This window comes from Mus caroli, chromosome 1 (assembly GCF_900094665.2).
Source record: "Mus caroli chromosome 1, CAROLI_EIJ_v1.1, whole genome shotgun sequence".
Taxonomy (NCBI): domain Eukaryota; kingdom Metazoa; phylum Chordata; class Mammalia; order Rodentia; family Muridae; genus Mus; species Mus caroli.
In genome coordinates, this window is record NC_034570.1 from 139,458,443 (window position 1) to 139,477,440 (window position 18,998).

General features: G+C 33.5%; 1 pseudogene; it reads right to left on the reverse strand.

Annotated features, from left to right (window-relative positions):
• The window catches only part of LOC110296174, a 5,001-nt pseudogene extending 3,596 nt beyond the window's left edge, over positions 1–1,405 (reverse strand).
• Between the last annotated feature and the right edge of the window lie 17,593 nt (positions 1,406–18,998).

The following is an 18,998-nucleotide window of genomic DNA, read 5'->3' on the forward strand; positions in this document are numbered from 1 at the left end:
AGATTTTGCTGAAAGGACCCAGATATAGCTGTCTCTTGTGAGGCTATGCTGGAGCCTAGCAAACACAGAAGTGGATGCTCACAGTCAGCTATTGGATGAATCACAGTGCCCCCAATGGAGAAGCTAGATAAAGTAACCAAGGAGCTAAAGGGATCTGCAACCCTATAGGTGGAACAACAATATGAATTAGCCAGCATCCCCCAGAGCTTGTGTCTCTACCTGCATATGTAGCAAACAAAGGTGTTATTATGTTAAGAATTTGTATATCTACTGGAAACTAGGAAATGGGATAGCATTTGAAATATAATTGAAGAAAATATCTAATAAAATATTAACATTAAAAAAGACATTACAAAACAAAAAATATTTTTAAATTAGCAAAAAAAAAGAATTTGTATATGTAATAAGGAATAAATCTACAAATTCTTTAAAAAAATAAAGTTTGATGAAAAAAGAAATGCAAACTCGACAAAGATATGAAAATTCTGAACATAAATTATTATTCAATTGTCCAAGAAAGTCGATCTATAACCTATAAAATATATGTAATAATTGAAGTCTTAAATAATCTCTTTTGGACCATAGAATTTAAGTGTAGTCAATGGTATGAATATGTGCAACACATTAATGAAAAATTATTAAGTTAAGCCACTCAATTCCTGCAGAGGACTGCAAAAATGCAATATTAACTTGTAGAAACGTGAATTGGAAATGTGATATTGCTATGCTACAAACTGGCTTCAGCCATTATCATCAGAATGAAGGCTTGTTATTTCATTTTCAGTTTGTCATTAGAAGCTTTATAATAAGGATGAAACATTAGCATTTTCGTGCTTTGTGGATAAAATTGTTGTTGAACTTGCTCTCAGACATGTGAACAATCATTTTTCAAGTGCTCTTTCTTCACTGTAATTAAAGATTGGCTACTTGACAGTAACCCTGTTCTCTTATGTAATAGGCAGCACTGCTTTTATGCACTCTGCTATTGTTCAGGAAGCATTTTGTGACCAGTTTCCAAAGTCTTAGCACTTTCCCACAAATTAGCGATGTCCTTGCATAAGGTCATCTCTTCTCATGTCCCAAATTTAGGTCTCCCAAAGATTTCTGCCCTTAGAATATTTTTTCTTATTCTATAATGCATTTCTGGAGAGGTACATTAACCCCAGGAGCTTGTGCCGTGTTTCATCTGACAGTAGCATTGATCCAGAAGAAAAAGTTATTTAGAAATAGGGCACTGGCTGCCAAATAAAATGTATTTAGATCTCATCTTTCTAACTTATTTCATGTCCTACCTTGATAATTATATCTCAATTATACTCTTCTATAAAATAATAGTAACTATTATGCAGAGATATTGACTCAGCTTTCCATCTTAAATTCTTAGGAAGCATACCTCGTAGAGCATGTCTTTCCAATTCTAATTTACACATAGAATTGTATTTGGTAAAGAGGTGATATGTTACATGTGGAAATTTGAATCAATTTCCCAATTAGAACAAGTCTGAATGAAGCAGATTATGAGTTCTTATTGTCTTTTAAAATCATTTCATTAAAGAGCAAGGCATGACAAATGTAGAAATGCCTCTTAAAACACTTGTGTTTCTATCCACATGAGTATGTAAAGTATTCATACACCAACAACATACCCAACTTCTTCGTTATAGATACATCAAATTCAACATACTAAAAATTATTTGAAGCATTAGCGCATAACTAGCTTAGCATGCTCTTCTCACTCAGTATACTTTCTCCTGACTTTCCCAAGTGTTCTAGAAAGAATTTCCCTTTATTGTCACCTTCCTTATTTCCTAGAGTCCATTCACCCTCAGGTTCCTATGATCAAATACATTAGCATGTTGTGTGTATATTTCTTCCCACTCCAGCGAAATTGCTACTGTGGAATCTGTAATATGTTTACATTGATAACATTTTACACTATGCCATTCCCAGTCATGTCTTCCAAACAGTACCTTCACAGAACAAGAAAGAGATTTTGCGTTTTAATAGAACATAGTTCTGTCACATTAACTTTTTCCTATTTCTTGAAAGACAGCAAAAATCTCTCTAGTCGACAAGTTCCATTTTTGTAAAACTGAAATCTAATCTTGTTAATACAGTTTGCAAGGTTTCAATACATCTGAGTTGGCAAGCTTTATTCATAGTATTTCTCCGACTTTACAAAGAGTGATGATGTTCCTATCTGTAAGTCTTCAAGTCTCTCCTTGTTTTATGTAGATGAGCATTATATTCATTCTTCCCTGACTTAAGAGCTCCTCTTCTAAACTGCACACTAAAGGGAAAATGTGCCCACTTGGGAGGGAAATAACTGTGGTCTGCCTCTTCCATCTTGGAACCGTTACTTTATCAGCTGGTATAGACTCCATAGCCTGGATAGCTTCTGTTATATAATGTGAGAAATAATGTTGTATGACTTGATAGCATGTCTGGAGGGAATATAGATTTAAAATAATAGTGAGACAAAATTAACAATTATTCCAATCTAAGAATACATTTGAAGAAGAAAGATGCTTCAGTACATACCACAGGAACTTAAAAGGCAAGCTGTTCATTTAGTAAGTAGATGTTGAATTTAAGGGCAGAAAAACAAATTGTAGTTATGTTTATTTTAAATATTTCTTTGAATACCATAAAAATGTTCAAACTAATCAAATAATCAATTGTGTTACAATAAAGAATATCGTCTACCTCTAGGTGAAGATATGGTACTGTTTCCTCCGAAAGAACAAATTCAGTTGGACAGGTCAAATACCCACAGCCAAAGGACCACCCCTCATGAAGGCTCGTTTTTTCTTTTAATCCATATTAGAGATATAGGAGGAATAGTTAGTCCATTAATGAGATAATTTATTTTTTCTTTCCAAAATACCCCCACGTCAATGAAATAAATCCCTTTTACCTGCCACAGTGTTATCTTGGGTTTGCTCACATATCTGAACACTGACTCATTTTCTTTTGGATTTTCTTTTCAGAACCTGCTTTCTCGGGGACTTTGGGCTTACTAACTGTTTCTCTAAAGCTATCTGGCAAACATTGACTATCTGTTGCCATTTGATTCAGCTCTATGGGCACTTGATTTAAGTAGCATTTTCTTCCCTGATTTCTTCTTCATTCTTTTCCTCCAAGTAGTTGTAGAGATTTAGACCTTGCCTACTGTCTTAGTTAGGACTACTGTCACTGTGATGACACACTATGACCAAAAGGGGGAGCAAAGGGTTTCTCTTGCTCACTATTCCATATAACTTTCTCATCAAAAGCCATGAGGGCAGGAACTGAAGCAGAGCAGCACACTGAAGGCAGTAGGTAATACAGATGCCATGGGGAGCCTGTGCTTACTGACTTGCTCTCCATGGCTGGCTCAGCCTGCTCTCTTATGGAACCCAGGACAGTCTAGGGATGGTAGCAAAAACAACTGGCAGGGATCTCCCTTTAAAACACCAATTTAAAAAAATTCCCTACAGGTTGATCAAATGGTTCAAATTGAACCAAGTTGAACCAAATGCAGTGATTTTCTCAATAGATACTCTATGCTCTCTGATGAGTATCTTGTGTCAAATTGCCATAAAACTATCCAGCACACCTCTCATGGAGCTTTTTCTCTTTTTGTTTTTGAACTCTAAAAACTCAAGCACCTTTCTTTTGTCTCTCTCTCTCTCTCTCTCTCTCTCTCTCTCTCTCTCTCTCTCTCTCTCTCACACACACACACACACACACACACAAACACACACACACGCACACACACACACACACACACACACATTCCAGTATTTCAGTTATGTACAATACCCATTCCTCCGGAGCTTAGACTCTTCCTTTATGCTCTTCTGGAGTGATTTTTGAGACCTTAGAAGAGGAGATATGGTATGGATATTCCATTTATGAATGAATATTGTGTAGTTTCTTATTGTCTGAGTTCAGGCATATTGTAGACATTTGTGATGATTATCATATAGTGCAAACAGAGATTTTTTTTTTTGATGAAAGTTGAACGATGATGTAATCTATGTGGATCCTGATAGTTCAGTAGGAGTTGGCTTAATACTTTGTCTGTTTAGCATAATAAGAGTAGTAAGTTTTCCACTAGGGCTTACAACTTGAGGATAGAATTAAATCTAATCAAAATGTACTTGGTTACTTCTGTTACATTCTTGCAACTATTGTATTAGCAGGCATGTCTTTACCAGGTCAATAGTTATTTTATTTCCCAATATTCATATTTGGATTATATTGATTATTAGTTTTCTCTGCTGGTCACATATCCTGCAACTATATAAGGTAACAACTAGAGATACAGTTTTGGTACAGTATCAACTTGAGTTGTTCATGCTTTGTTAATCAAATGTGTCTTACAGTTACATTTTAGAAGGTAAACAATAGCATTGGCAATGTTGGATGTCTTTGGGACCTCAATGAGCAACAATACTCTAAAAGAAGTATCCTATTCTTGGCATCCAGCTTCTTATTTGTTACCACATGCTGTCTAGTAGGGTCACTGTTACTCATTATGAGAGCTCCATTTTCACTTATTTTTAAAAATTTATATATGTGTATACGCATATGTATATTTGTATATATGTATATATGAGTGTATATAAACGCATATATCCCAACATGCAGCCCTGAACTCCTATATAACATGGTCAATACACTGAGACACCCTCAAATTTTTCTAAAAATTGTACCTTCCTCTATCTTACAGTTACCTATATGATTATTGCTTGGCAAACCTTGATTTATATTCATTATTGATCTTGTTATTTCATGAACAAAAGAAATGAATTTCTCAGCACTATTTCATAAAAATAGTAGTCTATGCCACATTAACAAATTTCAAGTTAATTCATTTTATAAAAGTATTTGTTATCTCTATATAATACACATATAAGCTGGGCGTGGTGGTGCACGCCTTTAATCCCAGCACTCGGGAGGCAGAGGCAGGAGGATTTCTGAGTTCGAGGCCAGCCTGGTCTACAAAGTGAGTTCCAGGACAGCCAGGGCTATACAGAGAAACCCTGTCTCGAAAAACCAAAAAAAAAAAAAATATATATATATATAATACACATATATTATTCATGTGCATATGCATGGTTATTAATGTATATCTGTATTTCTATGTAATATAGAAATATTATATCTTTGTTTTTCATATTTAAAACACCTAATGAACACTGCATAATGATAAAAAGTACAACACAATATTTTTAAATGTTTATTTTGCACAGTAGTTTAGTTTTACAGCCTAGATATACAAGAATAAATTTAATATTTTTCATAAAAGCCACCAATATGAAGAAAAATAATTGAATTTAATGTTCTTATAGTCTTATGTTTGTTTTTTTTTAATTCCTGTGAATATGCTGTAATTGGAGGTAGTTAATTTTCCATGGGCTAGTGCAAATTAAAGAATGCTTCTTTTTTTAGGAAAGGTTAGAATTTAATATGATCCGTTCTCAAATTCTGACCTTTTTGAGTAGAGGTTCCCATTATTCTAAATCAGCAGGGAGAGTGCTAATTACTCATTTAGAGATGCTAAGGTAGCTCTGGGAGGTAGATGAAAAGAGGGAAAACCTTAACTAGAAAACATGTCCCCCACAGGGACTGCTTGTTAGCAGCTCTTCCCTTTGAAAACTTCACATAGGAAGTTTTTAAGTCGGGAAAAGTGTACCATTATTTTTTAAGTGGAAACAATAATTATTAGAATTTTCATGTTAATAATTAGTTCACTGAGGATTGCCATTGAACTGCAAAGTTATTGATAATGCAGTGTGCAATTAATGGTGAACATTCCTACTAGAAAAGCAAAAAAAAAAAACAAAACAAAAAAAAAAAACACCATCAGAGCAGTTGAACAGCACACATACTAAGATAAAAATCAAACCAATTGTCAAGGGTGCAGTTACTAAGCCTGTGCTAATGTAGAGAGAACTGAGAAATGGTAATAAAATGGAACTTTCTGGTCTTCCCTAGAGCAGATGACTGGTTGCAAGAGCATCAATTCAGAAAACCAAGAAGTATTGTCAAGGTTCTAGTTGCTTCTTCCTACTTAGTGAAGACTTGTGAAGAGCAATTTTTAAACTACAGATCTTCCAGGGAGTCTGAGTCATTGTTTTCAATTGCATTATACAATGTGATAATGAATGAAAAAAAAAACAATGTTCATATATTCATTCATGTAAATACCAGCACTTACCTCTAGGTAAAGAATAGATTTTTTTTTTATTCTGGGGCTATCTATGGGTGATTAGATTCATATTACTCTAAATAGAAAGTTCCATGTGGTATTCAGCTTATAAAACAAAAGAAAATTATGAATCAATGAACATCTTAAATGCAACGGTGTGAACTTCAGATAGACAAGTTGTTGTGGGAGAGGGATTTTCAGGCACTGACAACGCTCTTATCTTTAAAAAATATTTCTTTTATTTTTTGATACTATAATATAGTTAAATAATTTCTCCCTCCCTTTCTTCTCTCAAATCTTTCCATATACCCTTCCCTTGTCTCTGATGAATTTATGACCTTTCTTTATATGCATATATTGCAAAATATATAAGTACAATATGCTCAGTCTATATAATATTACTTGTATATATGTTTTCAGGGATGCCCATTTTGTATTTGACAACCAATTCTTTTACTGCCTGTACTTCTCTGCATGAATAATTTTTGTGTTAATTTTTTCCTAAAATATATGTTTATCAAGGATTCCACCCAGCTCCTCCTAGTTCTCCCCACCTCTCTATGTAATGTAATATTCTCTCTCCTCTCTCTCTCTCTCTCTCTCTCTCTCTCTCTCTCTCTCTCTCTCTCTCAAAACAAGAAAATAGCAAAATTGAAAACAGTCATAACCTGAAAATGGCAAAAAAAAATGTTCTTTGGTAGAGTTGAGTCCCAGTAGACTTTCCTCCATCCACATTAGCATGTATATTTCAGCTAATGTTTAAGCAGTCCTGCTTATGAGACATTATGGGTTTGGTTTCTGACATGTCTGGAATATATGATTTCACATCAAACTTCCAGTTCCTCTGGCCTTGAAAACCTTTCTGCAATTTCTTCTCCAGTGACCTCTGAGCTTTAAGAGCAGGAGTTGTATCATAGATTTACCCCTTGGGACCAAACTCCACAAATCTGCATCTTGATTGGTTATGGTTTTCTCCAGTTATACTGATGAATGTATTTTGTGTTACATCAATGAAAAACTAACCAGAATAACAGACAAAAAGAGAATATTATTGTTTTAGCTTATACTTTTCACTTGGGGAAAATACTAGGATATTTTGTTTAAAGTATATTTAAAATAAAAATAAATTAATAGTTACTCAAGAAATCTATGTATGTAAGTATTATTATACAGTTTTGTAGCCATATCATAGTAAACACAGGTCAAGTTGTCACATGAAGAAATAGTGGGTCAGAGATGATGACTGAAATATGAGAAGTAAGAGATTAAAATATGAGAAATTGTTTAGATCTATATTCTATGGCATTGTAGTTGTAGTTGTGGTTCTTAGGAGCATGTTTGCTAGCTTATACAATCAGTGACATATGTACCACCATTCATACATAGAAAATTGTGGAGACATAATGTTCTGACATGTATGGACAGAGATAGAAAGAACAGAGGGATTTTAGTTTTTAAAATATTCATCTTATTCTCAACTACCTATTATCAAATACTGAACATAAAAGTCAGATAAATGGATAGATGATTTTAACATTCTTCCAAAGGGGTAAATGGGAAATTGTTCAGATAGGGCAAGGCAGTGCAAAGGTTCCTCCATCTTATATTCTTGTGGAGATCACTTTAAGTCTAACTAGAATTTGACCATTTTTATTCTCCAATAATTTTACTTTTATTCACTTTCTGCTTGACCATAATCACAGCGAAGACATCAAGACACCTCTCCTACCAGTCCCACTCTTACGAATCTGTTCTCAGAGAATGGGAAGCCTCTCTTGGATACTACCCAACCCTGTGACATCTAGTTCCAGCAGGACTAGGCACATCCTCTAACACTGAGGTCCCTGTGGGGAATTACTAAACTCTCATTTTAGTAACCTGAAGTCATGATGCCCCACCTAACTTACTTTAGCTTTCTAAAAACTTTTTGCTTATGCAAACCTCCACTTCCACCTAACTGCTCATCTATAGCTTCTGCTAAGCTTCTTGGTTTTGGAGAACTGTACCATGTGGCTACTAAGCAAGATAACAGGGTATGTTTTTGACTTTAGCCTTTTACCATAAATACTCAGAGCTACATTTGGGTCCAGAATACCTAAGAGAAATCCGATCTGGATAGGATAAAGGTTTCCTTTTTTCTTTTTATTGGCAATTTTATTTATTTATATTTCAAGTGTTATCCCCCTTCTCAGCTTCCCCTCAAAAAGCGCCCGATCTCCTCTGTCCTCCCTGCTTCTATGAGGGTGTTCCCATACCCACCTACCCACTGCTACCTCACTAACCTAGCATTCCCCTATGCTGGGGAATTTAGCCTCCACAGGACCAAAAGCACTCCCTTTGATGCCATATAAAGCCATCCTCTGCTACACATGCAGATGGAGCCATAGAAGGCTTTTAATTGACTCTAGAATGTGTCTGAGTGGTACAAATAACTATGCTTTAAAGCAGAATATATAAGTTTATTCATTCTCCAGGTTAAAGATGTAATATTATAAATATTAGTGCTAGATGAGCTGGTTCTGTTAGGAAAAAATGCATATGCATGTGTGCAAATTTATTTGTTTATTTATTTACTTATTTATAAACATCCAAATCCAAAAGAAAAATTCTTTTTCCTATTTAAATGTTATAAGTGCCTTTGACACAGCAAAAGAAGTTAGATGCCATCAATTTTATGACTCTTTATATTGATATCTGAAGTGAAGTACCTTCAAAGTGCATCATTATTATTTAGTACATATATATTACTTTTCAAGGAGCTATTATAAAGCTTTGGCTATCATGTCAGGAAAGGCTAATAAATTAAACAACAACAACAACAAACATCGGGACAGTGGTAGCGCACACCTTTAATTCTAGCACTAGGGAGACAGAGGCAGGCAAATTTCTGAGTTCAGGTCAAGCCTGGTCCACAGAGTGAGTTTCAGGACAGCCAGGGCTACACAGAGAAACCCTGTCTCAAAAAAACCAATAAATACATAAACAAACAGATAGATAGATAGATAGATAGATAGATAGATAGATAGATAGATAGAGATGGAGAGATAGAGAGATAGAGAGATAGATTTCTCAATAAAGTAATTTCACATATTCTCACTTTACATATTTTTTATTTTTTCTTGTATAAAAATCTGTTCATTATAAAGCTATATTATTCATACATTCTAATTACCCTATTTTACACTATCCAGAAAAATCAGATGGAGTACCTATAATTACATTATTAAGATATATAAATACTGCTTTGAGATGAATCAAGGTTTGGTACAGGAACTATTTGTAATGGGAACTCACAAAATAGTTTACTAAGTTGTAATAAAAAGCTCACACAATAGAGCACATTGTACTAATATATCACACTTGTTTCTTTTTCTGAGAGTTACTGGAAGTCTCTCTGCCTCATCTAAAATCATAATTAGAAGAGTTTAGCATTTTTGAGGCTTGTCCTAGGCTTATCTTTTGTAAAAAGGTCTTAAAACTTTAAAAATTATATCATCAATTATATCAGTGGAAATAGGTGCAAGGTCAAAGTCCAGCAGCTCTCAACATTTTTTTTTCTTAATAAAATCTAAACTGTGGGTAACTGAAATGCTTAAGAATATCAGTAGAGAAGTCATTATAAGATAAAAATCCCCAAATATTTTCTACTATTTGAAGACTTACAGTCACTAAATTGCCTTCTTGTTTATCTTCAAAATGCTTCAGATATTGTTGTCATGAAAACAAAATTCAGAAAAAAGGAAAGGGGAATTTTTTCTTAAAGGTAAAATGGATTAGAAGACTTTTGACATGAACCTAAAGTTAAAAATTTTGCATCAGTATTTATTTTGTACTAGTCAAAAAACTTGAAGATTTATAGTAATTTCAGATATAGCAAATATGTTATGTGAATGTGATTTTTAAAAATGTTCATTATTTATATCAATTTTATTTTACCACAATGAAAATAAACCTCAAAACTCAGAAATTCTTTTTAATAATTAACAATGCCATAGTAGGGGAAATGTAGTGCTCACAGAACTTTATACTTAAACATTTCTTTCATGATACAGAAATTATATGTACAGGTTTTCTATGTTGTGATCATGCATTTTTCTATGAAAATCATTATGTGTATTTTGTCTAATATTTTTATATTCATATAAAATAATTTGGAGAAAGTATTTTTAAGAGAAGACATTTTCCTATGTAAGTCAATCTGTGAATACTGGACTTTAGTAACAAAAACTTATTTAGAAAATATTTACAGTTCTATGCCCAAGTTTCTCCACAGTATGGCAGAAAGTTTTTCTGCTTGTCTAACTATACGCAGTCAAAAATTCTAGGAAGGAGCAACTCTTGTTCTCAGCCAGACTGTAAACAAAGACTGTGGAAAAGCTTTCATTTCCCATTCCTCTTCCAGTGTGGCAATCCCTAAATAAGTGAAATAAGTCTTTTAAGCTGTTTAACTAACTTCCCATGAGAACCAATTGCATTCACTCAGTTGTACTGGATTACAAGAAAGAGAGACAGAGAGACTGAGAGAGAGAGACAGAGAGAGANNAGAGACAGAGAGAGACAGAGAGAGACAGAGAGAGACAGAGAGAGACAGAGAGAGACAGAGAGAGACAGAGAGAGAGACAGAGAGAGAGAGACAGAGAGAGAGAGACAGAGAGAGATAGAGAGAGACAGAGAGACCTGTTGTAATCTTTACTCTCCTGGAACTCTGTATATAGCAAGGCTGTCCCTTAGACTCACAGAGATCTGCCTACTTCTGAATTCCAACTGCAGAGATTAAAGCTTGCATTACCATATCAGTCACAAGAATTTCCCGAATACATTCTTCTGAAGTGTGATTTCTTTTTCATACTGGCAACAACAGCAGGAGGAAGTCATAAGAAAGTTGGAACTGATATTTGGAGCATGAACAAATAAATGACCTACAATTACTGAAGTGAAGTGATGAAACTGCTTTAGAAGTATATCGAGAAACAGGACTGAGAAGCTTCACGAACTAAGCATACTAATATGAATGTACTGCACATTATTGAAGAACAGACAACTACTCATATATCTCAGAAAACGCTAGAGGCTAGACCTTAGGAAAATTTTAATTATAACCAGCGTACGCCAAACAGTGTGTGTCACTGCGAAACTGGAGATCATGCATGCTTAGCATTGTTCAGATCTGGATAATGCATCCTTTCTATAAGAGACTAATAGGGAATGTCCTAATATTCTGGTGGTTCTGACAATCCTTATGCCTTTTTCCATGACATTCCTTGAGTGATAAATGTAGATCTGTAATATAGGTTTATATATTTGGACTGTACCCATTATGGCCCACTGGCCAGGTTCATTTGTGGTTCTCTGTGATCATCTTCCTTGTCTGTATCTGATGTGATAATCTGACTTCCCTTAGACTGGGCTAGTGCAGGTGCTGTGTGACTTGAGATAGGCCAGTTAAAACTGGTAAATGGTGCCTTTTACTGATTTAGACAAAGCTGGCTCCAAAAATCATAGATCTGGCCTGTGAGTATAGAGATATCAGTCCAATGAGAGATAGATTGGTGAAAGGATTGTCTCACCACTCAAAGGTGGCTCTGGAACATAGTAGGTTTGAGGCCACCACTCTGAACCTAGGCCTATGAGTATGGAAATGGTCATAGGAGTTTCCACTTGGTGGAGATGGAGGTGTATGGGAAAAGAAAGAAGAAACATCTGACAAGGCAAATGTGGCTCAGAGACAAATGATGTTAGAATGGAACAGGTCCGGACCTAGGCTTGTGGGTTTGCAGATGACAGCTGCTTCGAAGAAAGATGAGCAGAGGAAAGAGACATTTAACCTAGCAAAGTTGGTGTACAAATCTCATATAATTTTGAATTCTACCTCTTGAAAATCCTTAATATAGTTTAAAGGTATGGTTTAAAAATATGGTTTAAATGCAAAGTAAATTTTACTGAATTCATTATGTAGAATACATAGTATATGTTAATATTTAATTTTCATTAAGCACCTGAAAGATTATTAGAAAATCCTATGAACAGTTGGATAAAATGTACTAAAACGGGAGAGAGACTACAGTAAAAACATCATTTTCCAAGGGCACCGTATCTATTGGTCCATCTGTCTACATACTGGTCTGTCACTCTGAAAAATAATCTAGTAAGTACTTTCTTATTTGTGGAAAGAATTTAATATATAACTGGAGGAGCTGATAAAATAGAAGTATTGATTTTCAAAAAGGGAAGCATTTCTAGAAATGTTTTAGAATGATCAAGACCTTAAATATATTCCAGAAATATTAGTACATTAATAATTAAACACAAAGAAATTTTAAATTGTATATTTAGAGAACATAAAAATACTATTTTGTCTTCATTTTCTCATCTCAGGGTTCTCCTAGGAGATTCCCAACAAATATAAAAGTAGATTTAGTGTTTGTTTCTTTAAATATTGTTTTGCTTTATATTCTTTTGACATGTCTAGGGTTTGAGCAAATATGTATATTTACATGCAAAATTATGTTAACTCACATAAATTGTGGAAAGCATTGTACTGAGAACTCAAATAAGAGTCAGGAAAATCTCAGTAGATGAACTAGATTTTATATCAAGCCATAGTCTTTGCTATATATTACTTAATCTAATTTATTAAATGTGATAAGTCCTATGTCAAGTCTCCAGGTTTGCTTATAATAAACATTAAAACACACATTAGTCAGTGATTTCTTAGTAGTATATAGTCTGTTATAAGCATCAGAAAAATTTGAGAGCAAATAGAAAACCTACTGATATTGTTTATTCTACCTTCAATACTTTAAAAGAATTAATTTAAGTTTATTTTAAATAAATAAAAATTGTTATATAGAGGTTTTATAAAATGTAGCATTTTAGCATGCATAATTTGAACTTTTAGGGGAAAATGACATTTACATAGTATTTGCTTGTGGATTTACTATACATAATTAAATACCAATGATCATTGTATAATATAAATCTTTGAGTTTCATAGAAAACAAACAACGGTGTTAATTATAAATTCTTCTGAATTATTTTATATTGATGAGAGGCATGCCAGACTAACTATATTATGTTACAATAGTTAATTATCCCCTGTCTATTCATTTTTAATTGCTTATATTGGTTTGCCCCACAGAATGATTGAAAGTACAATTTTCCTTCATCCAAAGAGAACTTTCTTCAAAGGCACAGTAATCTTCACGTTAATGTAGCTTGGAATTTCAAGGGCATACCTGATAGAACAGTGTGTTGTCATAAATACTTCTGACATTTATTCACTGTACTTTATATAAAAGAATGTTAATATTTCAAAAATAAATTAATAGTAACATCATTTCTCAGCTCAATTATAAAATATGCTAATGTGTCAGACATTCTTAATGCACAGGATTGGCGAGGGACTGCAGTAGCCTAACTGAAAAGAATTTTAAAAAGTAGTATTCCGTGATGAATAATTTAACCATATGGTCATTTGGCTTTGATTTAACTAATTGATGGGTGTTAAATTTTACTGTGCACCTGAAGATCTACTACTTCTAAGAAAGATATTTTACATAAAATAAGATGTAAATAGTATAAAAATTTTATTTCTATTTCTTTCTAAATTATACACTAGCATTTCAATCTCCCCATGGAAACATATCCCCTTTGATATATTAGAAATGACATACCCAATTCAGTTGTAATCCAATTCCTGATATCATTAGTGTACAATCATTATATTTTGGATGAACTTTGAAAAATGAGTAATTAGCAAAAAATTTATTACAATTAAATTGTAATTATACCAGATACAAGAGAAAAACTGAGCCAAAGAGAATTGTTGAAGTACATAATTGTCCTGCCCTGATGAAATAAATCCTATAGGACTGTTTGAAGGTGTTCTTTGGGAAAATCCAGCAAGACGTATTCTAATTGTATGTAAATGTGTAGGCATAAGTATTTTATATGTATTTGTTTGTCTCCATTGACCCATACACATTTGTTCAAGAATCACTGATGTTATAATAATGAACATATATGGTCAGACATGGTAGCCACTAGGTCTATTTGCCAACATTGATTCAATGTTTTTTTAATGGGAAATGTCGAGAGTTCCCAGGCTTGTTATTTATAATGCTGAGAAATGAAAGTAGGGCATGACATAATGATTGTAAATAAAGTTCTATGAATAAAGCCAAGCCCCTGAGAGGCTGCTTATGCTAATATACATGGCCCTACATTGTTGAACATACAGTCATCACTAAGAGGACCTGTGTGTGTGTGTGTGTGTGTGTGTGTGTGTTTGTGTGTGTGTGTGTGTGTTTCTTTTAAAAAGAGCACAAGCACATGCAGTCGGAAAGCATAAATGATAAAGAGAATAGAGAATATAAATAAAGGCAAGGAGTAGGGGCTAGATTTAATTAATTAAAGGTGGTTATATCCACACAGTAAATCAATAAATGCAAGAAAGGAATAGCATAGAATGAACAACTCATTGATTCCAGTAACTTTGTGTATATAAAGCAGGAAAGTTTGTGGACTATCTTTAAAGACACCATCACATTTTGACGACTCATATCTTCATTTATGAAGCAGGAATAATAGTGCATACCTGATGTTCTTTATGGATTTCTGTAAGGAATGGTCATAATTGGAAATACCATTGAAAATACAAAGTTTAATATTTCTTCTGTTTCGGCATCCATCTCTTTTTTTGTCACCAAAATCTAGTAGGTCTTCATTGGAGACTGTGCAGTATTAAATTGATGCAATGAAAACAAAAGAGATAGAAAAATTAACTAGAATCACCATTTAGAGAGGACATGAAATGCATTCTTAAACTTGCACATTCAAATGAAAAGAAATGATGCAAGTGAAGATTCAGTATATTCCCTGCTGCTCCGTGGTCAAAGAAAGACTACAGGAAAGATATTATGTATATGGTATAATCTTGGGCATATTCTGAACTGTTTAGACAATCACATAGGGTAGGAATGTGCTATTAATATAACAAACTATGAAGCTGTAAAGCCATGTTTGAAGAATTAACATCAGAATTATCAATGTAGTTGCAGGAATTTGATATTTTATTATCCCCTAAACTACCATTGCTAGTAGAGTGCATTACACTAATGTACAAAGATCAATAGTAATTGTACATGAAATAGTTTGCTTATTCTTTCTCAACACTATTCTGCTGACACCATTTGCTGTTTCTCTTGACCTTCTGTTAATACATTTCATGTTCTATCTTTCTGCTGATATTCATTTTCACTGCCCTCACTGTCTTGTAGGTGTTTTCCTCCTAATTGGCACCAATGTCACTCTATTCACAAGGTGACACTTGCAGCAGCAGCTTTGACACCTATGTCACCATGAGCATCCTTTCTGTTAACCAGTACACTATCACCTGCCACCTATTTTTTAGATAGCTTCACGCCAATTAAAAAGGTTTTACTGCAGGTAAATTTATTGCAATGTATTCATGTTTTAATAAGAGGATGAGATTCGAATTGCTTGAATATAAAGGAAAAAATGATCTTTACTATCTTCATAGTATGCATACAAGTTAGACATTTTCTACTGTGTACTATTATTCGTGTTATACCCATTATTTATCTTAACATCCATTATTAATTAAGACTAGTTATATAATTAGTATTAGGACTATGATATTCATCACATTTGTCATGTTCTTCAGAAGTTCTGGCAGGAATATTATTTTGGCCTCATTACTTGGTGTAAGTGCCATCTTAATTTAATCATGATTTCTCTTCCTTACTCTTTCATAAACATAAAAACTTGTATCCATTTTTGGACATACTTTCTAGTCAGCAGGATATTACTGTATGTTTGTATTACAGAATATATTTTTTGATTAGTTCTATTGTTTCTTTTTCATTTATTGGTTGCTATTTGTCTTCATTATTAGAGCATATATTCCAAGACCAAAGGGCCACATATACGTCTTAACTTTATATCATTATGTCTAGCATTGTGACCATACTAAATATGGGCATGCACTATATGTGCAAAAGAGTCAAATAAATAGCTAACCTATCACATACATAGAAATTTTAAGTAGATATAAATTCCTATAAGTACTGATAACATCCTGCTTCCAGCACCTAGAATTCATATAAAGTATGTGAGCATTGACTGGAGTTAATGTGTCTGATTTCTAAGATAACAAATCAAGCTAAACCATCAAGTCACAATATTAATTTTGTTTCATACAAGTACTGTCTCCTGTGGTTGTAGGCATAAGGCTGGTGGAATAGAATTTGCTTTACTTTGGTCAGATATCTGTAGGGAGCAGAGGAAGCTCAGAATGGGTGAAGTCCTGGGTGAATGTGTATTGTTGATATCAGGAAGACCTCAAACATATGAAGTATTGGCAAAGGCTTTCTGTGTGAGTCCGGGTCAAACAGTGAACCATTTCTCCTTTGGCATATGTATGCAGGCATGAGTATTTCAAATGTATGATGAGTGTTTATTGATATTAGATATCTGTAAGTGTTTACAAAAGATAAGTATGTCAAAACCTAGCAACCACAGCTTATACCACTGAATTTGACTGCTGACCTACTGAGAACTCTTACTTAGATTAGATCATTTCTAGACCCTGCTGTACAGAAAAAAAAAAAGAAAAGAAAAGAAAAGAAAAAAAAAAAGAAAAGAAAAGAAAGCTGAAGTGGTTGTGGATTTAGTTAGGGCAACTATGACTCCAGGTGCTCTGAATATGTGTCCTGCCAGTCATTTCTTTTGTCTAAGTGTAAATTTCTATTGCATCACAGCTCTTAGGGTTGCAGATTCCTGATGCATGCATATTAGTATTATATATTTCTAATGTCCAAGAACATATGATTGGTATTACAGATTAAATTTTTTCCAGAGTAGGTTAAAAATGTTGCTACACAATTTCTTGCTCTGTTTGCTTCTAATGATTATGCTGGTGTTTATTTACACTCAGTACTCAATATGCAGCACTATGTTTCTTCTCATTATATCTATTTCTATTAAAGCTATGTGACTATGATATAGCTTTCTTTAGGACTCTGGTACTTACAGCTCATGGATTTTTGACTGTGTAGGCTTATAGTTCTCCTCTATTTGCAAATGAATTAATGATTGCTTACTCAAGTATTTATTTATATTTTTACATTTCCTAGAGGATGTTTATGTTGCATGCATGAAATAAAGTTCAAATATATCATAATTTTTTACTGCATATAAAATATAATTTTTATATTTTTGCATTATACACACACACCTGAATTTATGTTTGTTGTAATTTTATATTAAATAGTTTTGAATGCTTAGGGTACAGGTTCACTATGTCTTTATCTCTGAAATAGTTATTCTAGTGTCCATTCTATTTAGTGTATTTTTCTCATAGTGTCTTTAATCTCTATAATTTATGTTACAATCTCTATAATTTAATTTAAAATTAAATTTTAAGATTACTTTATCTTTTGTTTTTAGATTAAATATTCTTAATTTTTCTCATGAATATTAGAGTTATAATAATTGCCTTTTTGGTAATTGTCTTTCAGCTCTTGGCTACTATGTTCAATTATTTTAAATGTATGAATTATATTTTCCCATTTCTTTATAAACATGAGTATATTTAATCAGTGCTTCAATGAGACTTTTACATTGTCTTATGATGAAATGCACTGCTTTCTTAAATATATTTTGGAACATATTTGACTGAGAGAAGGTTCAAACTGGATTCTTTCTGTTCATATTCCTTAGATAGGAATAACTTTCCACTACAGTGATGATATTTCCTGCAATAGTCTGCTGAATGAACCCATTGGGACTGAACTCTACAACTCTGCATTTTGATTGTTTGTGGTTTTCTATAGTGATATCTGTCTGTTGCACAGAGAAGATTCCTTTTAAAGATTAAAGACTATAGTTATCTATGTTTATAGACAGTCTCCACCAATTTTATTGGTTTAGTAAATGAATTCTTGTAGTTATTTTTCTCCAGCCTCCATGACTGTACTAGCTAAGTTTCCAGTACTACAAATGACGCCCCTCTTGTTGATATTTGATCTTATTGACTAATAATAATAGACTATATTTGCTGCTTATTTGAGCTGAAAGAGAAATCTTGGTCCATTTGTTGCTAGACTGGCTCCTCACATCCTTTGATTTGAATGGACATGTCCTCTGAACTGAAGAGAAAGTGTTCCAACCTTTGAACACTGGTGTCTTTTGAGGCTCTCTATCTATTGATCCACACTTTTTTCGACTTTCATCAGAATTATTTTCATTCCAATTCGAACAGTTTCTGCTGATATAAAACTCTCAAGATTCTTGCTGCTCTTCCTGAGAATTATGCGGTTTCGAGTGATAATGCAGTTGTGTACTTGCAGGTCTTACTGTCCTCTGAATCCCTATTTCTGGGTTCTACTGATTCTTTTGATGGCAAACATAAATTCCACAGTGCTGGTCCTATGAGACCAGTCTAATAAAACTCAATGTTCTGTTCAGAATTATCATTTGTCAGTAATGCTATGATGCTAAATTATAAATATTATATATCTGGTATCTTTGGTATCTTTGACTCAAAAATGCTTTCCTCACCTCACTCATTTCTTTGTAGCAAGAATCATACAAATATTTTATTGACCTGAAATACCTTCAGTGAGATCTAACATTTTGCTATCTATTGTCTAATTAACTACTATTTAAAACTAAAGCACCTGAGACTTAAATGAGGAGCTTGCCTACTCAGAAACGGACAATAACAAGATTTAAAAAGAGATGGCCAGAAGCTGGAAAGAACCCAGATGCCCCTCAA